Raw genomic sequence first — 24,236 nt, forward strand, 5'->3', positions numbered from 1 at the left:
CTGTGCCCTGAGCCTAGTACGTCCTGGGCTTGGATCTGGGCCCTTCCTAGAGCTTGGGGCTGCTCGGAGGCTGTGCTCCAACCCCGCACCGACAGGATTGGCCTCCTCCAAGCCCATTTTCCAAACCTAAGCCAATGAGGTCGTCCCCTCACAGCGCGAACACCAGCATGTGCCCTTCACACATTTATTGAGTGCCTGTTACATGTGGGGCCATACATCACATTTGTGAGGGCCTCTCGGCCATGTGGCGGCTCCAAGGCGCGAATACAGCATCAGGACAAGGAGGAAGGACCCCGCTCCCCCCCCCCCCCTCCATGGGGATCCTCCAGCCACACCCTCTCCCTACCAGGACTGTCCCAACTCAGTTCCAGGCCTAGAACTTGCGGCCCGGGGTGCCAGGCAACTTAACACGGGAAGAAGTCGCATTCTCGCGGAGCCTATTGACTCCGAGCCCGGCGCAAACGGGACCTCGCAAGATCCAGGCTGCAGGGTCTATAAGCCAGGAGCGCGGGCAGCGCGTCCGCTTACATCGCATCTACCAGGCACCAGGGGGCAAGTCCACTCGGGCCTCTGCAGCACGCTTGGCCTCCGCTCAGCCCCTGGATCTGGGCCCCTTTGAGTCGCGGTGCAGTGAACCGCAGCTCCCAGCAGGTTTCTGTGCTGGACTCAGTGTAGAGTCTACGTTCCCATCTCTCCCAAGAACAACTGGGCCAGAGGGTATTTGGAAAGGGAGGGTGCCTTGGACGCTTCTCCGGCTCAGAGCCTCGTAGGACCCCTGGCTGTGGTGCAAAGTCGGGCCGGAAGAGAGCCGCGCCGCCCCTCGGGGTCCAGGCCCAGCCTGGCTGGCTGCGGATCAAAGAGCCTCGGCCGTCCTTCTCCGCTTAGATCCTATCTGCGCCCGCCCAGCGGGGCGCCTCGGCCGCTCCACCTCTGGGCTGGAGTGCCCTCTTTTCCTCCCTTCCGGGGGGCCGGAGGAGGCATGGGGCTGGGGGGTGGGCACGAGTGCTCAGTAAGGCCATGGGAGGGTGTGGACCCCCGTTAGGTCCCCCAGTCAGCTTTTCTGGGGTGAGCTTGCTGCTGTCTCACCTCATCCCCTCTAGAGTAGGGGGAGGGGCTCCAGCCAGACGGGGGCCCAGGAGGAGGGGCCCATGGCCTCCCCCACCTCAACCCCTGAAGATGTCCGGTCTGGCTTTGGGATGAGCCTCCCCTGTTCCAGCTGAGTGGGAATACGGATCTGCCTAACCCAAAGGCTCCGAGGGTCTTCCTGCCTTTTCAGGTGACTCCAACTTAGCAGGAGCCTCTTCCAGGACAAAGTTCCCCAGAGCGATGAAGACAGGCTGAAGTTTTCTCCAGTCCATAGAGAAAGGAGAGAAGTCAGGGCAACAGCGAGTGAGTTTGTTTTTTTTCAAGAGGGCTACATTTTTTCAGCTTAAAGTATTAGCCTTTAATCAGAGATTATGAACTTTGTTTTATTGGTGTGAAAACAGCCTTTCTTTACTGAAATGATGGTGAGAATTGATTGATTTTTTTTTTTAATGTTCTTATTTGGCAAAAGAAAAGCTTGGCAATTCTGTTCACTCTCCCACCCCCAAATTTCTCTGGGCATTTTATAGGGCTCTGAAATCCTGAAGTCCGGGAACCATCGCCCTGTGGAGTCATGGCTCCAACCTCTTGCCCTGCTGGGTGGAACAGGGAGCAGGCAGGTGAGTAGGGAAATAGGTGTGTGAGGAGGGGTAAGGGAGGGAGAGACAGGCTGAGTTTCAGATATCCACAGCCACCCTGAAATCAGCCTGAAGACCTGAGTACCTAGCCCTCAGCTCAGGCTGTGGAGAGGGGAGGGGCTCAGGAGACCACTTTAGCAGCTTAAGAAGCTGAGAAATGATTAGAGCCAAGTTCGTTGCTGGATTAGTCTATATGAACCATGAGTAGAAGGAGCTCAGATGTGGTGAGATCAATGGGGCTAGAGTGATCAGGTTGGCTTCCAGGAGTAGGAAGATTTCATCTGGGCCTGGAGAGACAGCGAGGAAAAGGAGCTCAGGCTTGTCCCTAAAAACAAGTGCAGGCCCTGTCGCAGCCCCTTCCTTGTCTGGTTAGCACTGATTCTGTCATCATCCACACAGTGACTTCATTTTACTGAGCGATTGCTATGTACCAGGCATCCTGTCAAGAGCTTCACACACATTATCACACTTAAACATCATACCAATCCTATGATACAGGGACGATTGTACTCATTTACCAGTCTGAATGAGGAAACTAAAGCCCAGAGAGGTTGAATAAGTCACCCAAGGTCTCACAGCTTGGAAGGGAGGTTATCAGCATTCCAAACCCAGGCAATCTAACTCCTGAGCCCCCACCCTTTTATACCCTCACTAGTGTTCCATTATGACCTTTACAATTCGGCGGGGTCCTTTTCTGCTTTGTGGTCTTTGCAGACAAGTGTCAGTGAGCTGCCCAATAATCGAGTTCCTACTTCCTGGCTGACTCATACTGCCTGGAGGGGCTGCCAGGAGGACGGGGGGAATCCTGTGGCTGGTCTGTGTAGGGTGGCTCAACTGTTTGCTAGGTAAGACGGTTTAGAGCGTCTCCCGGAGTCTGAGCAACCTCAGTCAGTACCATCTCACCCCTGGGCCCGCTCTAGACTACCTGCTTGGACACGGACTCAGATGCCATAGCGATAGGCCCTGGTGTTCGTCCATGGGGAGGTAAGATCTGCTGTGGCTGCCCCTGGATGTGACCAGGGGCGTTTGGGGACCAGGCAATCTGCAGAGGCGGGGGGGGGGGGGGGGGGGGGATAGGGGAGGGGAGACAGAGTCTTCTGGGCTTATGAAGCCCAGGTCAGAGCTGGAGATTTAACAAGGCTTCATCTTCATGCAAATAAACCAGGTGGACCTGTGCTGTTCTCAGATGTTGGATGCAGGACAAAGAGCTCTCAAGGGTTGGGGGTTAGAGCAAGAAGCTCTGGCTTTGGATTTAGGCAGCCCTGAGATTTCATCCCTGCCCTACCATCTACTAGCCGGGGGACCCCAGGCAAACCACTGACCCGCTCTGAGGCTCTGCTTTTTTGTGGGCAAAGTGGGTATCACACCTGAACCTGCCTTGCACTGTGGGAGCGAGACTGAGATGCATGAATCATATATCCTAAGAAAGAACTTAGCACAATGCCTGGCACATTCCAAGTGCTCTAATAAACGGGTGCTCTTGAGCTAGAAATTTTTCGGAAGTTGTTAGGCTAATTGGCTCTTCGTGTAACGTCATGTAAACCATCTAAGTGTTCTCATGGCCTGAGCCCACTTAATCACAGCTAAGGCCGAAAATATACATTTCCTTTCCTTTCTTTCAAGTTGCTTTAACATGAAAGGCCCACATGAACTCTGACCTTTTCTAACAGGGAGACCCTTGAAATGTGGCATTTCCAGAAAACGGCTCAAAGAAGCCCCAGAGAGATTTGGTAAATTACAATGGGGAGAGGTTCAGAGTGGCGTCTTGTCCTGCCCACCAGCCAACCTGGCATCCTGTTGGGGCTTGCCAACCGCTGCCTGGAGGCTGGGCTGCCGCTTGGGCAGGAACACTTCCCCTCCCGTGGAACCTTCTCTCTCAGAGCAAAGCCTGGTCACACGTCCTAGAGGCAGACTGTGGTTTGTTACTAGAAACACAGCGTGCTCCCTGGAGACTCTGTGTAGTTTCACTGCATGTTTGTGCATGTGTGTCCGTGTGTGTGTGCATGTGGGTGGTTTAGACCTGAGAATGGCAAAGACACACAATTGCTATGATGCCACTGCTCTGGGTCAGGGACCAGGCAGCTGCCTTAGAATGAAGCGAAAACGGTTTGGAGTCATCTTTCTTTGTAATCTTCAGTGGGTTTTCTCCTCTACCAACTCTCCATCCCCAACTGTACAATAGCCAAGAATTGCTCTTAAAATAAACATTTAATAATAAAACTAGATGTTAGCTATTCCTGATGAAACCCCAAGGAAGTTTGGCCAAATTGGTAGTAAGAATACAAAGAGAGCTGCCCACAGCTTCAGCGGGCTGGTTATGACAATTGCCCCTGGGCTAATTTCCCACTGTGCCGGCCACTGTTCCCAATGAATGGGGCTAGGATTTACTTACCAGGAGAAATAAATAGCCCAGGGTTTCCATAGGAAAGGGTCTGGAGTCAAAGGCACCAAGGTACCAGAACAAAGGCAAGCCTGGGATGGCTGGCATATGACAAGCCCTGTGCCACCAGGGCACACTGGTCTCCCAAGAGCTTGGTAGTGGGAGGCCTGTGTTCTGGTTCCCAAGAGAACCTATGCCAGATACTGTAGTTACTGTCAGTCCCAACGTATACAGTCATTAAAGACTCTGGGAAGTCCTATCCCAGAGAAATCCTGTCTAGCCTCCTTCAGCCAAGTGTCTCCCAAACTTATTGGACCATAAAACTATTTTCCTATATATGATTTTCCAAAGAATGTGGCTCCTCTGAATGTCTCTGAGGAATGCTAATATCCCTGGTTTCAAGAGGCAAGGAGACGCACTCCTTACCCCCAAGCATATTCCAATTTGTGTCCCTGATATGGAGAAAATTAGCAATAGTTGCTTCCCAAACTGGTCATCACAGCTCTAATAAGGCTTCGCTCCTGCCCTGCTGGATTCTCAGCTTCTTGGGATGACGGAAAGCTTATCTGTGCCCTTGCTGAGTGCTAGCATGAACAGCATACTGTGGTGCTTAATAAATGTCTGCTGGCCTGGCTGGTGTAGCTCGGTTGGTTGAGGGTCCTTTCATGCAGTTCAGTTCCCGGTCAGGGCACATGCCCAGGTTTTGGGCTTGATCCCTGGTAGGGGGCATGCAGGAGGCAGCTGATCAGTGTTTCTCATCGACGTTTCTCTTTCCCTCTCCCTCCTCTCTCTCTCAAATCAATAAAAAACATATTAAAAACAACAACAACAAATATAAACAAATGCCTGCTGCCCATGAGATGGAGCTCTTATGTAAGGGTCCAACCCAACTCAGCTCCTTAACTTCCAGGGGGCAGGGCGTTTCCCATTGGTCTGTTGGTTGGGAATTCCGCAGTGTCGGAGATGCCTTGTTTTGTCAAGCTCACCTCTGGTCTCTCCCTCGCCCAGGAAGCCTTTCCACCTGCTCAGCTCCACGGGGTCTCTCTCCCTGCCAGACTCTCATTGCCTTTAGAATTGGAGCCACTCAACTTCATGAGCCCTTTGGTCTCTGTTTGCTGTGCTAAGTCTCCTGTCTTTCTACTGCTATCGTTGTCAACTGATGGTCAAGAGCTGGGCTTGAAACTCACAGCCAGTATGTGAAGTGGGCCTTCTCCTCGTACTTACTGGGGGTGGGACCTTGGGCGAGTCCCCTCCCTCTTGGGACCTTTGGTTCCTTATCTGCTATGTGAGGGCAAAAAATAATACTTGTCTCAAAGAGCTGGGAAGATGGGGTGAGTTCCCACTGGTAAAGGACTTAGCGTGGTGTCCAGTGCAGAGTAGATATTTGCTAAGTGGTGACCAGTGTCAATTATTATTGTTCCCAGCCAGCAGGCTGTGCTTGGGACCAGGCCCTTAGAAGTGGTTAGCAGAGGCTGTCCCTACAATCCTGCAGTCCTGCTAGTCTTGAGGTGGAGAGTCGGGACCTGGGTGGGGAAGGCACCAGGAACCCTGCCATCTGAGACCAGGCTGAGGCCACCAAGCATTCAGCCCAAGTGGAAACTCCTGCCAAGAGATGGCCATCTCCAGATGTCGACAAGCCGGAGGGAGCCAGCTGGCCTGTGGGGCCTGAGGGCAGAGACAGGACTAATAGGAGGAAATTACACGGAGAGATTTCATCTCGGCTTGAGGAAGCACGTCTACCAGTCCAAGCTGGCCAACCGTGGCCTGCCCCGGCCGCCGAGGCAGTGAGGTCTCTGTCACCAGACGTGTGAGAGCAGAGGCTGGGGGCTCCCAAGGGAGGGAAGCCACTCAGGGGGTTTCCAACCTCAAGGCTTCTCCAAGGCTGTGGACAGTCCCTTGTACTTCCTGTTCGGCTCTGCCCCTCACTTGAGCCGCTGCAGGTATCTGAGCAATGACAGGCTCTGAGGTAAGTGTGAGGGTAAAGGCTTGGGCATCTCTGGCTCCTAATTGGAGCTGGGGGCTCGAGGGGAGGTTTGCTGTAAGAGGCTGATCTCAAGGGCATTAATAACAGCAACACTGCCTTTTGGGGAAGGAGCAAAGGCTAGCAGCTTGGAGCCTGAGCCCATTCTGTGCCCGGGCAGCTGCTCAGGCCTGCTGGAGTTGGGGAGGCCAGAAATTGGTAGTGGGAGGGGGCTTGTTCTTAAATCCGTCTCCCCTCACTTGCTTCCACTTCTAAAACTAGAGGCTGGAAGGAGAAAGATGGGAAGAAGCAGGAGCGGAAAGTGCCTGGGTTTCTATTTTGGCTCTGCCTCTAGGTAGCTCTGTGGCTTTGGGCAATTCACTTACCCTCTCTGTGCTTCAGCTTTCTCTGTAAGAAGGAATGACAATAATAGCGATCTCACTGGGTTCTTGTAAGGATTAAGCGAGTTAGTGTTTGTAAAATCTTGAAACAGTTTGTGGCCAAAAAATTAATTAAGCAATTCATCTATGCTAGCCTAGTAATATGCAAGGGGCTTTACATCAGTCACCTGGTTTAGTCTGCACAAAAGCCTAATGAGATTGAAAATACTATCATTAGGGAAATGAATCTGCGAAGGTCAAGTTCCTTGTCCAAGGTCACTTAGCTGGTGAGAGGCAGAGCTAAGGTTTAAACTCAGGATGGTCTGTCTCCTGAACTGGGCTCTCTCTCAACCACTCTCTCAACTGTCCCAGCTCTAGGGAGGTCAAGTGCCCACAGGAGCAGGGCTACAGCAGGTCACCAGGCAAAAGGGAGTCAGAGAAGCCCTGCCCCCTCTCCCCACCCCCACTGACTCAGGCTGGAATCCCCTCTCCCTGGCTGCCTGGGAGAGATTTCTCTGACTAATTTGTGGAAATGTTGCTGGATGACTCTGATTACAAATTGCAATCCTGCTTCCTTCAGTTGTGTCACCTCCATCGTGGGGTCCTGGGAGCAGCCAGAGTTCTGGGCTGGCTGTGTTTGCCTTGGCGGTGACACTGCTGAGAGAGCTGGACCACTCCTGACAGCTTCCAGGGACCAGGGACAGGAGCCGGGTTCCCTGCATAGCCTCTCTGGGTGCAGGGGCAGGAGGGGGGAGGGCGCTGTGGGCCTAGGGTGTCCTCCTCACTCCCATTTCCTCTTCTGTCCCGTCAGGAGCCCTGTCTGGCCCATGGCTGTGTCCCCTGGACCAAGCCAGAGCCTGGCAGAAAGCGGATGTTTAATAAATATGTATTGGGCTCAAGAATGTCTCCAGACACTTACACTGCACTTTACTGTTTACAAAACTCCTTCCCATCTGTTATCTCGTCTGATCCTCCCAACAACCCTGAGAGGCAGGTCTTTTAGCCCCATCTTACAGATGAGGAAACTGTGGCTCAGAGAGAGAGGAAGTGACTTGCCCAAGGTCACATAGCTCAAACCCGGGTCTCAGGGCTCCAAATTAACTCTAGCTCTGCCGGCTGTGGAGATGTCTCCCCCTTCCTTCTGTGAGGACAGTGAGGGGATGGAAGGCTGCTTTAGCATCTTCCAAAACCATGGGCTGAGAAGAGAAAGAAGAGAGGAGAGAAGTTCTAAAATGATTCAAAAAAAAAAAGCCTCCCTCAGCACAGAAGTGCTCCTCAGAAATGGCCCGGGGAGGTAGTGCTCTTGGCCACTAGAGGGACAGAGCCACACCCTCCAGGGTTTCTGATGGGGGAGAGGGCTCTGGGTGCTGAGGGTCATTATTTATTTATTTATTTATTTATTTATTTAAATATATTTTATTGATTTTTTACAGAGAAGAAGGGAGAGGGATAGAGAGTTAGAAACATCGATGAGAGAGATCAGATCGATCAGCTGCCTCCTGCACGCCCCCCACTGGGGATGTGCCCGCAACCAGGGTACATGCCCTTGGCCGGAATCGAACCCGGGACCCTTGCGTCCGCAGGCTGACGCCCTATCCACTGAGCCAGACCGGTTCGGCGAGGGTCATTGATTTAGGAAGCAAGTTCCCTCTAACCTCTTGGGAGCCAGCATAGATAGGTCCATGCCCTCAGGAGCTCTCTGCCAGAGGTCCAAGTCCCTGTCCCACAGATGGGGCCTGGGAGCTCTGCCTCACTGGGGGGAACAGCGCTCTGGTTCCTGAAGGCAGAACACCATGTCCTGTTGGGGATGCCTCCTTCTCGCGTCCCCAGCTCTGCTGTCCCGGGATCTGCAGGGCCAGCCTGCAGGGGTGAAAGTGCTTCTTGGCACCTTTGGGCCACTGGTGGGCCTCTGCTGAGAACTGCGGTTTTCCTCGTCAGCTTTGCTGTTTTTACTTTTTGCTCACGGCTCTATTATTACTGACATTTTAAAGGGCTTCCCTTTCTGGGCAAGCTTTTTTTTTTTTTTTTTTTGAATCATTTTAGAACTTCTCTCCTCTCTTCTTTCTCTTCTCAGCCCATGGTTTTGGAAGATGCTAAAGCAGGAGATGGATCGGGGTGGGCTTAAAAGCAACTTGCCCTACACCCCTCATCTCCCTGCCCCTGCCCCCAGAAGGCTGAGGGACCTCAGGGTGGACCTGTCTCTGAAGGCAGCTTTTCTAAGGGGGAGCTTGGTGCCTCTAGCCCTTCACACCCAAGCTCTTTTTGTGCCAAGCAAATCACCTTGCTTTGGGGGGCCTGTAGTGCCCTGGGAAACATGGCAGAGACTGACAAGGTGGGGGATGGGGTCGCTGCTCCTCCTGATTCATTGTGGGACCAGGTCTGTGGCCAAAAACTTTCTTTCTGAAATTCACAGCCCCTCTGGTTTGGGTGGGGGTTTCTTGGGTTGCCACAGGCTGGGCCACACAACGGGCTACTAGTAATGGGTTCCCGGCCGCCGGTTGAGCGGAGGCTATTCTTCCATCTTGACTGTGGGGATAGTGCTTGACTGGTTTCTGGGAGGGCAGGTCGGCAGAGCTGAGAACCACCAGACCTCAGAGGTTAACTTGAATTCCTGCCTCTGCCTGGGAGCCATCCCTGCACCAGGACCTCCAACTGAGGAGGGACAGAAAGCCAAGCTCCTCCCCCTACAAAATAGTAGGCGTCGGATCTGGCTGGTACCGGAGCTGCTCATGTTTGTGGGGCTGAGCTCTCACAGTTTGTGTTAGAAGATGAGATTCCGATCTGCAGGGGGAAAGCACTTAAAACCCCTTTCATGGCTGGAACGTGTACATGAGACAGACCCACAGCACGACTGCCCCCAGCGTGGGAAATGCTGTCTTGGCCTTTCCTCTGCACCCACAGAAAGTCCCGAAGATGCCCCGGGTGCCAGTTCTCAGGCTGGTCGGGGAGCTGAGCTGGGATGCTCAAGCAGGGAGGGCTGGGCTGGTCTTGTTCACTGCTGGTGTCAGAGCCCCAGAGACTGCGTGAGCGTTGGGGGAAGTTAGAGGACTGCACTGTATGGACAAGAGCCTGGTGCAATGACACGCCCAGGCCCTCAGAGGTTGGTGCTCAACAGAAAAATTAACTTTCGTGGTTGAAAGTCTTTTTAAAAGAAAGCGTTTGCCTTGGCCGGTGTGGCTTGGCTGGTTGGAGCATCATCCTGTCCTAAGAGGTGACGGGTTCGATTCCAGGTCTGGGCACATGCCCAGGTTGCAGATTCAGTCCTGGGTCCGGGTGCGTGTGTGCAGGTGGCAACTGACTGTTTCTCACATCTCTCTCTCTCCCTCTCTTTCTAAAAAAAAAAAAAGAAAAGAAAGGAAAAAAAAGATTTATTGGATCACATTGATAGCAAGAAAAAGGACCAGGTCTAAATCGCCAGCAGATGGAAAAGACAACATGGTGCTGACAGGCTCCTTGGCACACCAAGTAGGGGGAAGAAAGACGTAAGTTTTCACAAGAAAACAATTCCAAGGTGCTCTAAACTAAAACGACAGTTAGTGAGAGAAAGAGGAAAGTTAGCCTGTTAATCGCAGTGGACCAGCTCTGGCAAAAGATTGCTCACATTCCTGTATATCTGTTGGAATTTAGGATTAACTTCCAGGTGGCTATTTCCAAGATTATCCAAAAGAGAGACTAGCCAGGCGCCTTCGAACCCCAGGATCCTCTGCTTCCTATTTGCACATGAACTTCCCGATCCGCTGCCTATAGCTAATCCACAGGGCCGACACCTCTTCCTGGAGGACTCTCTGCTCCTGTCCCAAGACTAGCCCCGGTTCCAATTCACCTTCTCCAGTCCCTTCTTTCTACAGCTAATGTAAATCCTTTCAGAACAGCTTACATCTTTCTCCCCCTGTTTGATGAATAAACAGGCTTGCAAAACTCCAGGGTGACGGACATGTTATTTTCCTACCTAGACATGCTGCTGGGGTTTAGACTGCATGCCCCAAGACTGGTCTTCTTCTTTTTTTTTTTTTTGCCAGCCATGCTTAACAAACCCTTTCTTTAAAAAAAAAGACTTGCAGCCTGGGAGTTGGTGTTTTTTTTGTTTAACAGTTGTTCCTATGGAAGAAGTGTTTGCTTTTTAGGATTGGTAGTGGGCTACAGTCCTAAAAGCTCATGCATATGCAGGATGCGGTGGCCTGGGGTTGGGTGCTGCCGGGCTGTTCTCAGGTAATCATGGAACTAGTCTCCTGGAAGTTAGTTCAGAGTTCCAACATACACTCGGGAATAGTCTTTTGTTGGTTCTGTCAACCGATTAACCCCTTCTTGTGTCTTCCTGCACCCTCTGGCCGGCAGTGATTTGAGTTAGGACACCTCGGAATTTTCTCCTTGTCGGAGGTGAGCAGTGAGGACCAGAGTGGCCAGGAAGCGTCCCTGCAGGAGAGGCCAGGGTTGCACCTGAAGAGCAAGTGAGATGGGAGCCAGGGAGTTAGGGGTCTTGTGGAGAATGGTGGGGGTGGTCCCTGCCCCACCTTCCCTGCCAGCCCTGGAAAGCCTGACACTAGAGCTCAGACTTTGGAGGTCAGGAGATCGCCAGGACCCCAAACATGCAGACAGGGGAAACTGAGGCCCAGAGAGGCAGAAACCCGCCTGGGTCTCAGAGGATATTTGAGCTCCTTCCTTTACTCCATAGCCCAAAGAATTTAAAAACCATCTGCCCTAAGCTCAGGAAATCTGGAAACATGCAGCAAAACAAAACAGACAAAATTCCAAAGCACCTATATAGTGTATTAAGTTGCTTTTATAATAAAAAAAAAAATTAAAACTCTTTCATGTTATTTTTAAAATGCAAGTGGAAATAAAAAACTTCGGGGCCAGGTGGGGCTTGGGGGATTGTTCCATTACAAGGAGTTCACTCACTCACTCACTGTCCTGGCCCAGGGTGACTGGGGTGGCTCCTTGCAAAGCCTCCTTTGACTCAGTCCTGGAGAGGATCTGATTCAGAGGGAGACCACCCCCTAGTGGCTGGCTCTGGAAAAGGCTCTATCTGAATTGCAGGGATGGGAGGCGAGTGAAGCTTAGGCACTGGGCCCCTATCTCCCCTATAATTGCTACACTGCATACTAGGTGGTGGCACTGAATGTCACTGGCAGAATTACTCTCCATCAGTCACCAGGGAGTTGTGAGAGGGTTCTCACCTGGGCTCTGAGGCAGGCCTGGTGGCCAGATGTGTGTGTTCAGCTGAAACTCAGAAGAGGTCTTTTAGAACAGTCACTCACAGGGACCCTAACGGGGTGACAGGTTTCATGAGAGCCTGGCAGCCTCCAGTGGTTCCGAGCTTCATGTCTGAGCCTTCAGTGTCGGTGACGGAGTGTGACATACAGCTGGTGAGGCCCCACAGTGCGGGGCAGGGCAAGGTGTCCCTGAGACTGACTTGGGGTCAGGAATCCAGGCTCTGACCTGGCACAGGTGCTCAGCTGGGAGGATAATAAAAAACACACAGTAATGCCAGTGAGGATGCTGGCTCGTGTTGACTGAGGGCCTCCTGTGGGCAGAGCCTCACAACAGTGCTGAGACGGGGATCTCTGAAAAAAAAAAAAAATTAATGGAAGATCTCAAACAAAGGTAGAGGGAATAGTATGATGAACCCACATCTATCTCATTCTCCCAATTTTACAATTACCAGGATTTTGTCATGATTGTTTTATTTGTCCCTCCCTCCCCCCTCTCTCTTTCTCTTTCTGTCTTCCTCTCTCTTTTTTATTTTTCAATTGACATTATCTCTCATTTTAGTTAAATATTTTAAAGAGAATCCCAGACATCATGTCATTTCACCGTGGCATGCTTTCGTATGTATTTCTAAAAATACAGACGATTTCTTACATAATTGCGAAGCCAGCATGGTGTCCAAAAAGAGTGACTAACAATTCCTTGGTGTTAACACCCAGCCTGTGAGGCAGCTGCCCTAATTGCCTCCATTTCACAGATGGGGAAGCAAGCGCTCTGAGAGGACACGTAACTTGGCCCAAGGTCACACGGCTCGTGAGGGCTGGGGATGGTATTTGAACCCAGGGTGTCTGACTTAGGAGCTTACCTTCTAAGTCACTCTCTCTGGGCCTCAGTTCCCTCTCTGTAAAGTGGAGAATAGTAATGATTGCTTTGCTAATGCATGCATGTACCATGTTATTCTTGCTCCTAACAATAACAATTAAAATAATAGTAAAATAAAGCAATCAGAACAATTAATAGAAATTCAGCATAATTGCAAAGGTATATGACAATTCAAAGGAATTAAGATTTGCTGAGTCCCCATGTCAGCTCTCCTTTATCTCATTTCATCTTTACCACAATCCTATATTTCTCAATTAACAGCTTCATTTCACAGGTGAGGAAACGGGTTCAAAGGGAGGACGTGTCTCCCCAAGGTCAGGCCACTGTTAGCCAACAAGAGAGGGGTGTGGAACCAGGCTGCTCCCTTGGGGGTGGCAGAGAACCCTGGGTGTGCCGGGAGCTGAATGTGGCTCTGCTAAGGGTTTGGGGCCATCCTGTCATCCCAGGGATGTGCCAGTTGAAATGATGGCTTGCAAGCAGCAGAAACCAGCATTGGTGGTCTTGGGCAGAATAAACGTGTATTGAAAGGATATGTACTGGCTCACAGAATGGACTGGAAGGAGGGAGTCACGCTGGGAAAAGATGAGCGTGAAGCAGACCTGGGCCTGGAAGGCAGCAACTGCTCAGAGGTCCCAGCTGGGCTTCCCGGAGACGAACCCTCTTCTGCCTGTTTCTCTGCTTAGACAGACTTTCCCAGACCTCGAACCCTGGGAGACAGCATCAGGGGACCCCGCCTGGGTGGCATGGCCCCTGCCCACCATCGCAGGGGAGCATGGCACTTTTTTGGATGGTTCCAGAGGGCTGGGCCATGCCAGGACCTTATAGAGGTGAGACGGGGAGGGGGCTGCAGGGGGTTCCCCAGAGAAGACGCAGCCGGCTCTGGCTTTCACACTGTACTTTCGCTCTGGCTCTCGGTGTGTGAGTCACATGTGAAAGTCTCTTGTTTTGTGAGGCCCGTTTCTGCCGCTGCCACCTTCACAGCAGCTGCCGTTCGAGGCAGGAGTCCCAGACCACGGCAGGACCTCCTGTCTGCAATGCGTGCTGCGGCTGCGCGAGCAAAGCGCGAGGGACTATAATCTGCGGCCCAGTGTGGGGGGTGATTTTCCGTCCTTCGCATCATACCAAACAGAATGCAAACAGTACGCAAATGAGGGGGTGCCCTCAAAGCCCAGCCGATGGGTGAGATGTGTAGGGGCCTTGACTCTGTGCCTTCCAGAAAACGCTCAACCTGCTCGCCCCCAGGGAGAGCCCTGGCCGCAGGCAGGTCGGTTTTCTCCTCGTCCTGGAAACCTGCTGGGCCACTGCTGGGGTCTGTACCCTGGGCACTGATACTCCTCTACTCCCAGAGGGGCCTCACACTCCTTCACGGGTGGGTGGGGTGGAAAGTCTAAATTAACCAATAAAGAGCGTTCGGCTACTTCTGTTTTCCCCACTTGTGGCCTCTGCACGGGGCTGGGCACATGCCTGCTGGTTGGGCCCAGGGTCAGCCAAGGGGCCAGGTTGTGTGTACCAGCAAAGCCTGGGAAACATGAGCATCTCCCTTTCCACTCGGTCTCAACCCTGGGCCTGGGGCTGGACCACTGATTCCGCTGAGACCAGGAGAGTGCTCTGTGGAGGCAGCGTGGGGGCTGTTTCACACCTGGCAGATTCCCTAGAGACTCCCCAGACATGATGCCAGGCCTGCCAGGCTGTTCAGATGAGAAGATGAGCCAAGAAAGGGGATGAGAGGGACCCCATGGGCCCAGGCTTCTCACCTTATCCCTGAGAAGCGGGAGCACTTAACTTCTGAGACGTTAGAGGGCTGGGCCCATCGAGGGGCAATTCTGTGGGGACTAGAGAGCAGGTGAGACTGTCCCAAGCCAGGCCCAGTCAGAAGCTGGCTTTTTCTGCTGAACCCAAGTCCAATCTCCTGAGAAGCCTCACTCTAAGAGTCTGGGCTCACCCGAAGCATACCAGGTTTCAACGAGTTCTGTCTTTCCCGCCTGGCTGTCTACTCCCCCCCTCCTCCCTCCCTCCTCCCCTCCTCCCCAGGCTCTGTTTCACCCCTGCAGCAGCGTTTGACCCCTGGGTGGGGGTGTTGGGAACAAGGATGCCCAGAGTGTGCCCCCCCACCCCCCGCTGCTGGCATGCAGATTATTTCTAATAGAAATGAATTAAAGCCCCTTTTCTTCTTTAAAGATTCAGGTAGAAACCCTGCTTCAGGAGGAGTACTTGGTATAATCACCTTAAGCATTTTCGCCCCAACGTTAGACAGAAGGATCCGAGCAGGGCCTGTTGGCTGCAGTCCCCTGGGTCCCATCGTCGCTGAGCTGCCCAGTAGGAGTGTGTTTGCTGCTCTCTCAGCTGCCTGCAATTGCCCATTTCTACTTTTAAGAGCTAAGATCCCCTTCCCTACTTTTCTCCTTTGTACAAAATGACATCTATTCCCAGACATGCCTCACTATATTTAGAATTTTCATGCTTATGTGAATTCCCCGTGCGCATGTATCAACATTTTATTTTCCCCGGTCCATCTGCTCTGTGTCAGGAGACCCGACTAAAGCGGTAAGGGGAAAGCAGGACAGGCCATGCGGGAAACCTCCGGGGCCTGGGACCAAGGATCTTCCCTGACGAAGATGGGGCTTGTGGTCAGGGCCACACAGGGCACCGCCACCTGTCCAGGCTTGGAGGGTTGGAGGGTGAGAGGGAGCAGTGTCAGAGGCTGGCAGATGATTGGTCCAAGAGAAAGAAATCCTCGAGTTTGCAAGACCTGTCTTGTGAGGGTCCTAGTGGGAAAGCCCCCAGGAAATGGACCCACAGTTGCCAGGCAAATGAGACAGCGACCTCCTAGGGCATCAGCCTCTTTCTGCACAAGCACAGACTTTTGCTCCTGTCCATCCCCAACTCCCAGCCCCTAGAGGAGCGCCCTGAGGCCCAATCACCAGCAGCCCCTCCACCGTAGGTGTGGGTGTGCACAGCGGAAGGACCAAGCACCCTGCAGCCAATGAATGACCGCGGGCCTGGGGCTCCAGGAAGAGATGGCTTCCCTGTGCCTGAGCCCAGCTGCGACTGGGAACACAGGCTCACCGTTTCATCATCTGAAGGTTTATTTAAAAGAGTTTGTGTTGTGGCTATTCTGGGTGAAGTTTTTGATGGTCTGATTTTAAAAGCCTTTCCCCCCTGGACCTCATAGAGATACTTTAGAGGCGAAACAGAGCTAATGAGCTTGGTTGGGCCTTTTGTGCTCCTGAATGTTTTCCATTCTGAGCCCTGAACATATAATTAGATTATTTAGCATGGACTTTTTCTTTTATTGTAAATTAATTTTGAAACCCAGTTCTGAGGTTAAATAATGGCTGTATCTGTTAATCAATCCAACCTGTATTTCCTTCCAAAAGAAAACAGGATGCCGTGTCAAAATGCTGGGAACAGGATGTTTGAGAACGTGGAGGTCTCACTGATGGCAGTGATGTTAGCCTGACAGCACTCATCTGTTTATTAGACAGGGATGTGCTTTGGGAGAGGTGAGATGGGACATGCTGGTGGGTGTGTGCTGGGGCCATGAGCCTGTTATGGGCTGGGTCCCAGAAACTCACAGCTTCCTTGTGGGGGAGCTGCAAGCCCCTTGGCCAGGCCTCAGTGTGCCTGTGGGTGAGCCCATAATGTCTATCCACACATGGTGAGGTGGGTGAGAGGGGTTGTCACTTAGTCGGGGCGATGGGCTAACACTGCTTGCAGTGGCACATGCCTCCCCAGCCCTGTCTCTCCATTAGAATAAGTTCCGATGTTGTTCTCAGGGTCTCCCAATCTTGGCACTATTGACCTTTCAGCTGGATAATTCTTTGTTTCGAAGACTGTCCTGCGCGTTGTGGAATGTTTAGCAGCATCACTGACCTCTACCCACTGGATGTCAGCGGCACATGCACCCCTCCCCCACTGTTCTAACACCAAGTGTCCCCAGATGTTGCCGAATGCCATCTTGGGGACAGAATTATCCACAGGTGAGAGCCACTGCGTTAAAACATAATGCATATTCATTGTAGAAAATAAGATAAAAATAATCTCTAATTCCAGGCCCCAGAGGAACCCCTGTTAAGCTTTTGGTGCATTTCATTCAGGCCTTCTTTTGCCTGCATACGTGCATCTTTTCTTTTTCATAAAACTGAGGCTGCACGGTATGCTGTTTTATAACTGGCTCAGTGGACATTGCCCCGCATGGCCAGATCGATTCCACTGTACCCCTTCTTGAGAGTTAGAAGCACCCCTTTTCGGGAATGGCTGGCTGAGGGCTGGAGGAGAGGAGTGAAGCTCTCCAGGGTCTCATCTTCAGCTCTAAGGGTCCAGGGATCAGTGGGTCAGTCACCCACAGGTGCTGTGCTGTGGGGACTGGCTCACACTCACACTAGTGCACGGCTTACAGAAAGTCACCCAGACCCATTTCCACCCGGCCCAGAGCCTCGCTGCTCCCCGCAGGGGCTTTCGTTGCCCCGCCCTTCCCGGAACCGGCGGTGGCCTTTGGGAGCCCCATCGCTATGTGCTCTGCCCTGGACATGGCAGCTGCGGGGCCAGGGGCAGCTCCTCCCTGCTCTGCCCATTGGCTCAGGACATGGGGACATGGACCACTTGTGGGGAGTGTGGAGGCAGCTGCCCCTTTTCATGTCTTTTCAGTCTTCTACAGTGTTGGCTGACGACAGAGGCTGGACGGGGCCGAGCTCTATTGTTGCTCCAGTGTGCGAGCTGGACCCTGATGAGGAGAGGAGAGGGACAGGGCAGGGATCTGTGAAGTGCACCTTCCACCTGCCCAGGTAGCCAGTTTGGAGGTTGAGGCCCGGAGCCCGCTGGGACTTGCAGGCCTGCAGGGAGAATCCAAGAGCGTGTTTGCTGGGAGGAGGCGGAGCTCAGCCTGTCCACCTTTGCATTAAGCCGGTGATGGGACAGCTGCGCTCACCCACCTGCCGCTGGCCCAGGCAGGCCTGGGTCACACAGCCCCGGTCTGTGGGGCTCCCAGTGGGGTTAGAGCTGTGGATTGCAGGAAAGGAACAGTCACTCTCAGGGGAGGCAGGGAATTGCAGCTGGGGGCTTTCTGAGGGGCCCCAGGGCGCTTCCCAGAGTCGGAAATGGCCAACACAAGAGGAGCCGCACTTCCTACCCCTCTCTGGAGGGTTGTGGCCAGCAGTGCCTCTCCCTCGGGGGAAGGCTTCGTCCTCTCTGGGTAACAGGAAGGAGGGCCCTCACCCCTACTCCTCCCAGAACTCTGGGGGTGCAGATCTCTGCCCTGCATGAGACCGTGCTCTCCTCCCCAGCCCACTGCTTTGAGCCTGGCATGCGGAATACAGACGGGAAATTTGCTGTCTATATTCTGCCTATTCTGCGGTGTCTAAAGTGCTGTCGGGGAGGTCTGGGCAGCCTGTGAAGAAGCATCACCAGCCAACTGGGCAGTCGCAGGTCTGAGGGCTTGGGCTGAGATGGGATTCTCACTCTGCCTCGTGCAGGGACAGTCTGCGCCCCCCACCCCCCCAGAAGCCCAAGGCCCGGCCTGTGTCCCTGTGGACACAGTGCACACACGCAGGGCAACCACAGCACAAGTCCGGGCGCACCCCTCACGCGGGCACACGGGGCCCTAATGGGGACACACACAGTGTGTCAGTCTTGTTACCGCGCACATCTTCCGCACCAGGCCTCTGCTCCCAACACAGGAACATCCAACTTGACTAAAAATAGGCAGTGAGCCTAAGTGGTTTGGCTCAATGGGTAGAACGTCGGCCTGCGGACTGAAGGGTTCCGGGTTCGATTCCGGTCAAGGGCACATGCCTGGGTTGCAGGCTCGATCCCCAGTGGGGGGTGTGCAGGAGGCAGCCAATCGATGATGCTCTCTCATCATTGATGTTTCTATCTCTCTCTCTCCATCTCCCTTCCTCTCTGAAATCAATAAAAATATATTTAAAAAAATAGACAGTGATCTTTTTTTTAAAAAAAATTTTATTGTTTAAAGTATTACAAACAGTAGTACATATGTCTCCTTTTTTTCCCCATTGACCTTCCCCCAGCCTCCCCTTCTCACCCCCCCTGCACATGCCCGTACCCCCCCCCTTCTTGCGCCCATTGGTTATGCTTATATGCATGCATACAAGTCCTTACCCACCGCAGAAGCTAATGGCCTTCCCTAGGGCAGTGGTCGGCAAACTGCGGCTCGAGAGTCACATGTGGCTCTTTGGCCCCTTGAGTGTGGCTCTTCCACAAAATACAGACTTCTGCGCATGGGCCACGAAGTTTCAATCGCACTGTACGTGCGCGCCCGCACGTGGCATTTTGTGGAAGAGCCACACTCAAGGGGCCAAAGAGCCGCATGTGGCTCGCGAGCTGCGGTTTGCCGACCACGGGCCTAGGGTGTTGGAAATAGGTTTCATTTACATCTAACTTTTCAGGACCATGTCCAGCTCTATCAAGTGAGGTGCACCTGCCTGTGCCCAGTGACTCACATTCAGGCTTGCCAAGGGCCGGGCGGAGGCCGTTCCCAACTCCGGCAGGTCGCTAGTAGATTTATGACTCAGGGCCAGGAATCATAAACCACCTTTATCCCCTGTAAAGGTGACTGTGCATTTGCTCAAAAGAGGCCTTTGCTGCAGGTGGCTTTGGCAACCCCTGGTCAAAGCTGTGAACCGTCCATCAGACAAGGAAATTCCAGCAGGACTGGTCCCCAAGAAGAGGCAAGGGCTGCAACCAAGAAAGTAGACTTGAATGGAGATCTGTGGTAACCTAAACCCTGGTAGTGGATTTACTGAGCTGTGTATCCATGGCACAAGGACAGTACCTCCAGCCCTTCCGGTGGGGCGAGTGGGGGGTCAGTGGGAGGAACTGTCGTGAGTGGGGGAATCTCAAGTCCGTGTTGGAGTTCACCCAGAGAAACCTGCACATCCTCTGGATGAGGAAACGGATCCAGAACGGTCAAGACATCCCCCCAGGATTGAACAGCACGTGATGGGGAAGCCAGGACCCCGACCTCCGTTCTGAGCCTGGTCCCTGGCCTGGAGCCTCTCACACGCAGGTCCCTCTTCCAAACAGAGAGAACCCAAGACAGTGACTCAGAGGCCCTTGGCAGTTTTGCTGATAGATTTTTTTGTTTTGTTTTGAAGATCTGCCTCTATTAAAGTCTTTAGGAAATTATAGTAATTTTGATTTTTTCAGACATGTTTGAATTACTCATAGTCTGAAATTCCCAGGCCGGGGGTGAGACCCAGAGAGGCTGCTGAGGAAGCTCGGGGCATAGGATTCGGGGTCAGACGGATCTGAGTTCAAATCCCCGCTCTGCCACTCACTATGCGAGTTAGCTGCCTTGGGCCTTGGTTGCCTCACCTGGTTTTGGTAACTCACACCAGCACTTGGTTCAAAGATTGCTGGGGACTCAGTGAGGTAACAGAGTGGTTGGCCTGAGTAGGTGGGCACTGGGGTCACTCCCTGGGCACCCGATCAAGCAGGAAGGCCAGGGTCTTGCTCGGCAAGCACAGAACCAGCCTGAACCCTGAACGGAGGCTTCGGACCGGGCCTGCTCAGCCTTATGGGTCAGGAACCGGGCTTCCTGGGTTCAAATCCAGCTCCGCCCCTGACCTGCGGCGGCAGGACGTCCCCTCTCTGAGGCTGTTTTCCTGAAGGAAAAATAAGTGCAGATGACAACAGCCACAGTGCGAGGACCTGCGTGTCCAGAGCTTGGAAGGGTGCCTGGCATGCAGTCGGTGCTCAGGGACGATCATTTTATCGCCGTCCTGTTCTTTCTGCCCATACCTGTGTTTCCGGCAGGGTGGCAGCGGCTCCTGTGTCTGCAGAACTGGTGGGAGAGTTTCCACAGCCCTGTTTCTGCCAAATATGGTGTGAACGTGTGCGTTTCTTGTTCAGGACGCGGCCGAGCCTTTGTCCATGTTGTTCCTTTGCCAGGAGATCCCTTACTATCCCATCCCCACCCATCCGCATTCCAAGGCCCAGCGCACAGTCCGGAACATTCATTGAAAGCTCACAGATATTGATTGAGGGCCTACTGTGTGTGAGCACCGCACTGGCGTTAGCCTCCATTCTTTCTTCCCAGCCCATTTCTGTACGCGGGCACTTACTTATTTGTTCCACCCTGTCCTGTAGCATTAATTTCTCTCTAGATTGTAGACAGTAAGGGGCCTTGTAAACCTGCAGAGGGCTCCGTGGCCGGTGTGTGCCCTGGCAGCATCTCTGTCCTGATCTTTTCTCCCTGCCACAGACCCACCGGGGGCAGCTGTGTCCGTCTCCCACCCCTGAGCCAGCGGCCCCCACGGATCTGAGCATGCTCAGAAGGACTGTGGGCTGGGATTCAAAGCCCTTGAGAGGTAGCCCCCAAAGGAAGATGAAGGCTTTCAACTGTTGTTGTCAGTGTGTCTTCTCCTCCGTAGGCTGCATGGAGATCAAAGTCTGAAGGAAGTGGAAGGTTGCTCTCTGACAAAAACACCATATTTTTAGAAGCACTCGGTGGTTTAGGATGTTTGCCCCAATGCTTGCCTTTCAGTGGCAGGAGTGGGCTGGGGGTGGAGGCTGCGACCTCCCTCGGAGGATCTGTGGGAGTGGGTTTCCGGGCAGTGAGGGCCCAGGGAGGAGGCTGAGGGTGGGAGGAGAGTCCATGCTCACTTCTCTTTCCCCGAAGACCAGAGTCCTCAGGCCATCGCTCAGGGCCAAGAAGGAGGAGGGTTGGGGGGACGGGCTGCCTGGCTTCTGGCTCCATCTCCTTCTTTCAGAGATGGGGACACTGAGGCCCAGAGAGGGGAAGAGGCTTGGCCAATCTCCACCCCCACCCCCACCCCCACCCCATCCCCATTCTCCATCTGGGGATTTGGGACTTGCACACATGAAACCCTTAGAGAACAATGCATGCATTCTGTAATCAGGGCTAATTGGTGTGGCGAGGTGGAGGAGGAGGAGGAGGAGAAGGAGGAATGCCAGGCGTTTGGGGGCAGGACATCAGTGGGTCTCTGAACCAGCTGCCCGGGAATCGTCCGTGGGGAGTTAGAATCACTCCTGGGGTCTGGAAACGTGGGTAGGTGAGAGGATGCCCAGCAGCATAGGGCTTGGGAACCAGCTGGGCCTGCACGTGGGGAGTCATGGGAGACCTGTGGCAGCCAGGGGAGCTGCTGAGACAGGAGGGGACCTGCCTCTGCTCCCAGCGCTTTGGAGTCTACCTCGCTAACTGCTATAGACCATCATTTTCAAAGGAGCCTGGGAGAGGTGAACTGCTGCTCCCTGCACCCAGACGGGTCGAGAGAGGCACGTTGGGGGGTTGCCCAGCCCTCCCCACCTCTCCCCAGAGCCTCTACCTTATAATCAGGGTGGCCCTTCCTTCATGTTTATGCCAAGATGTCAAACAGCCAGGCTATGATGGTGAGCTATAATTTATATCATTTTTCATATGGGTTATAGGCTCCAAAGGCTCCAGCTCCTTCAAATGGGAACCACATTGGAGAGGGGGTAAATCAAGAGGGCGGAATGTTAGGAAAGCTGGTCCCAGGAAGCCACCTGCTTCTCATTTAGGATGTGCCTGGGTTTATTGTTTGTTTCCAGTGCCCGGTTGGTTTTCGGAGATGGCAGGGCAGCCACGGATCACTACCCTTGCCAGGCGTCTGTGCTGAGGCTGGGGTGAGCCTCTGTTGTGAGTCCTCCGGCCTCCTTGTGCCCCACGCGAAGCTCTGCGGAGGCCCCCGGGAGCACACCGCTCTCTGTCTCTGCGGTCCCCACAGAGCAAAGCCATCTGGAAACAACTGAGTCTGAGCACGGCCTGTGGGAGGCCTGGTGCCCCAGGCTGGTTCAGGGACCCAGGGCTCTGGACACCCCCAGGCACTGATTCTTGCAAACCCGGGGGCAGTGCATCGGCCTCAGCCAGGAGGCAGTGAGGACGGGTGAACCGAAGCTGCGCACAGCAACACGGCTGGGCCTGAAACACACCGTGTGGAGTCACAGAAGCTGAAAGAATACGTCTGCTTGATTCCATTCATATCAAGTTCAAAACTAGGCAAACACTATTCTGTGGTGTTAGGGGGGTGAGCTTAGAGGAAGTGATCACCCTAAAAGTTGGCTTGGTGGTAACTTTAGTGAGAAGGGAGGAGGGGATTGGGTGGGGTGTCGGTGTTTTTAGGGGGCAAGCCATGTCCTAGTTCTTGACCCTCGAGGTGACTGCAGGAGCATTCACCCTAGCCATGCATAAGGCTGCACATGTATGCTTTATGTACTTTTTCGAATGTGTTATTTCTCGCCATAGAAAAGGCTAAGAAAACAAAACCAGAGGGACACTGAAAGACTGAGCGTGACACTCGCTCTCCGTCCCCCCCCCCTACCCCCAGTTTGCCTCTTCTCTCCAGCTCACTGCTGCTCCCAGGTCCGTGGCAAGCTCTCTCCTCCTCCTCCTCCCTCATGCCCGGTCAGCCGTCCCAGTACCTACCCAGCCTGGCTCAGCCAGGCCTTCCTTGGTGCTGGTGGAGTCACAAGTTAGGGGGCTCTGACCCTCAGAGAGCCTGGAAGCTCAGGAGTCTGTGGGTCCCCCTTCTCAGTGGCCCTTGGCCCCTCTGGCTGAGCCCAGCCCTGGGCCCCCTGGACAAATTCCTTGGCTCAGAGATTCAACATGGTCCCTCCTCAGGGCAGGAACGGCTAGAGCTGCTTGGACTTACTCTCCTGCTCCCTGCAGGAACTGCCCACAGGCTGAGTGAAGGGGCCGAGGACCTCTGTGGATGGCCACGTGACCTCTGGCAGAGGCCTGCCCGACAATACCAGATCTCTCCGAGGGGTGCCCGGGAGCACCTTTCCTGAGAAAGAAGAGCCTATCTTTATTTATTTATTTTTTTAAACAATACATTTTTATTGATTTCAGAGAGGAAAAGAGAGGGAGAGGGAGAGAGAGAAACATCAATGATGAGAGAGCATGATTGACTGTCTGCCTCCTGCACGCCCCACACTGAGGATCGAGCTTGCAACCCAGGCATGTATGTGCTCTTGACCAGAATCAACCCTGGGACCCTTCAGTTCACAGGCCGATGCTCTAGCCACTGAGCCAAACCGACTAGGGCCGAAAGGCCTATCTTTAGAACATGATTTTTTGAAAAATCACACAAAACAAACAAATAAGAAAATGAGAAATCTCTGATCTTCAAAGTTCTGTTTGCTCTTTTCATTTCTTCAATGAGAATATCGACAGATGAAGGCGGGTATCACCCTCTAATGGGTAGAAGGAATCCCTCCATGTTGATGTTGAAGAAACCGTGGGAGAGAATGCAGAGTGGGGGTGGGAGGTCCCTAGGTGGGAGGGGCTGGTTTCCTCCTCACTCCCTGTTTCTGGGGGCAGATGCGTTGCCCAGGCCTCCTGGCTCCTTTCAGGTGAGAAATTTTCCACTGTCGCCTTATCTCGCGGCGATCCGCCTTGCTCCTGCAGCGACCACAGGTGCGCGCAGATCTGAGGCTCTGATCTGTTCCGTTCTTTGTGCCAAGCAGAGCAGGGGACGCGAACCCCAGCATGAAACGGCGCCCACAACCACAAGGCCCGGTGTGCGCCCGCTGAAACTGTAGGTAAAGACAATTACCGGCAATTTCCATAGCATGGTTTGTTTTTTGTTCAAAGGCCATGGAGGCATTCTCAGCAGCAAGCCCCAAATATATAGTATTCCCACCGCACGCCGCCCTCACAAATGTGCGATAAAAGCTGTGGTTGCTTTGTCCCGGCTCTTAGGCTC

This window comes from Myotis yumanensis, unplaced genomic scaffold (assembly GCF_028538775.1).
Source record: "Myotis yumanensis isolate MYYU_CA2020_CCGP unplaced genomic scaffold, mMyoYum1.0.hap1 SCAF_5, whole genome shotgun sequence".
Classification (NCBI taxonomy): domain Eukaryota; kingdom Metazoa; phylum Chordata; class Mammalia; order Chiroptera; family Vespertilionidae; genus Myotis; species Myotis yumanensis.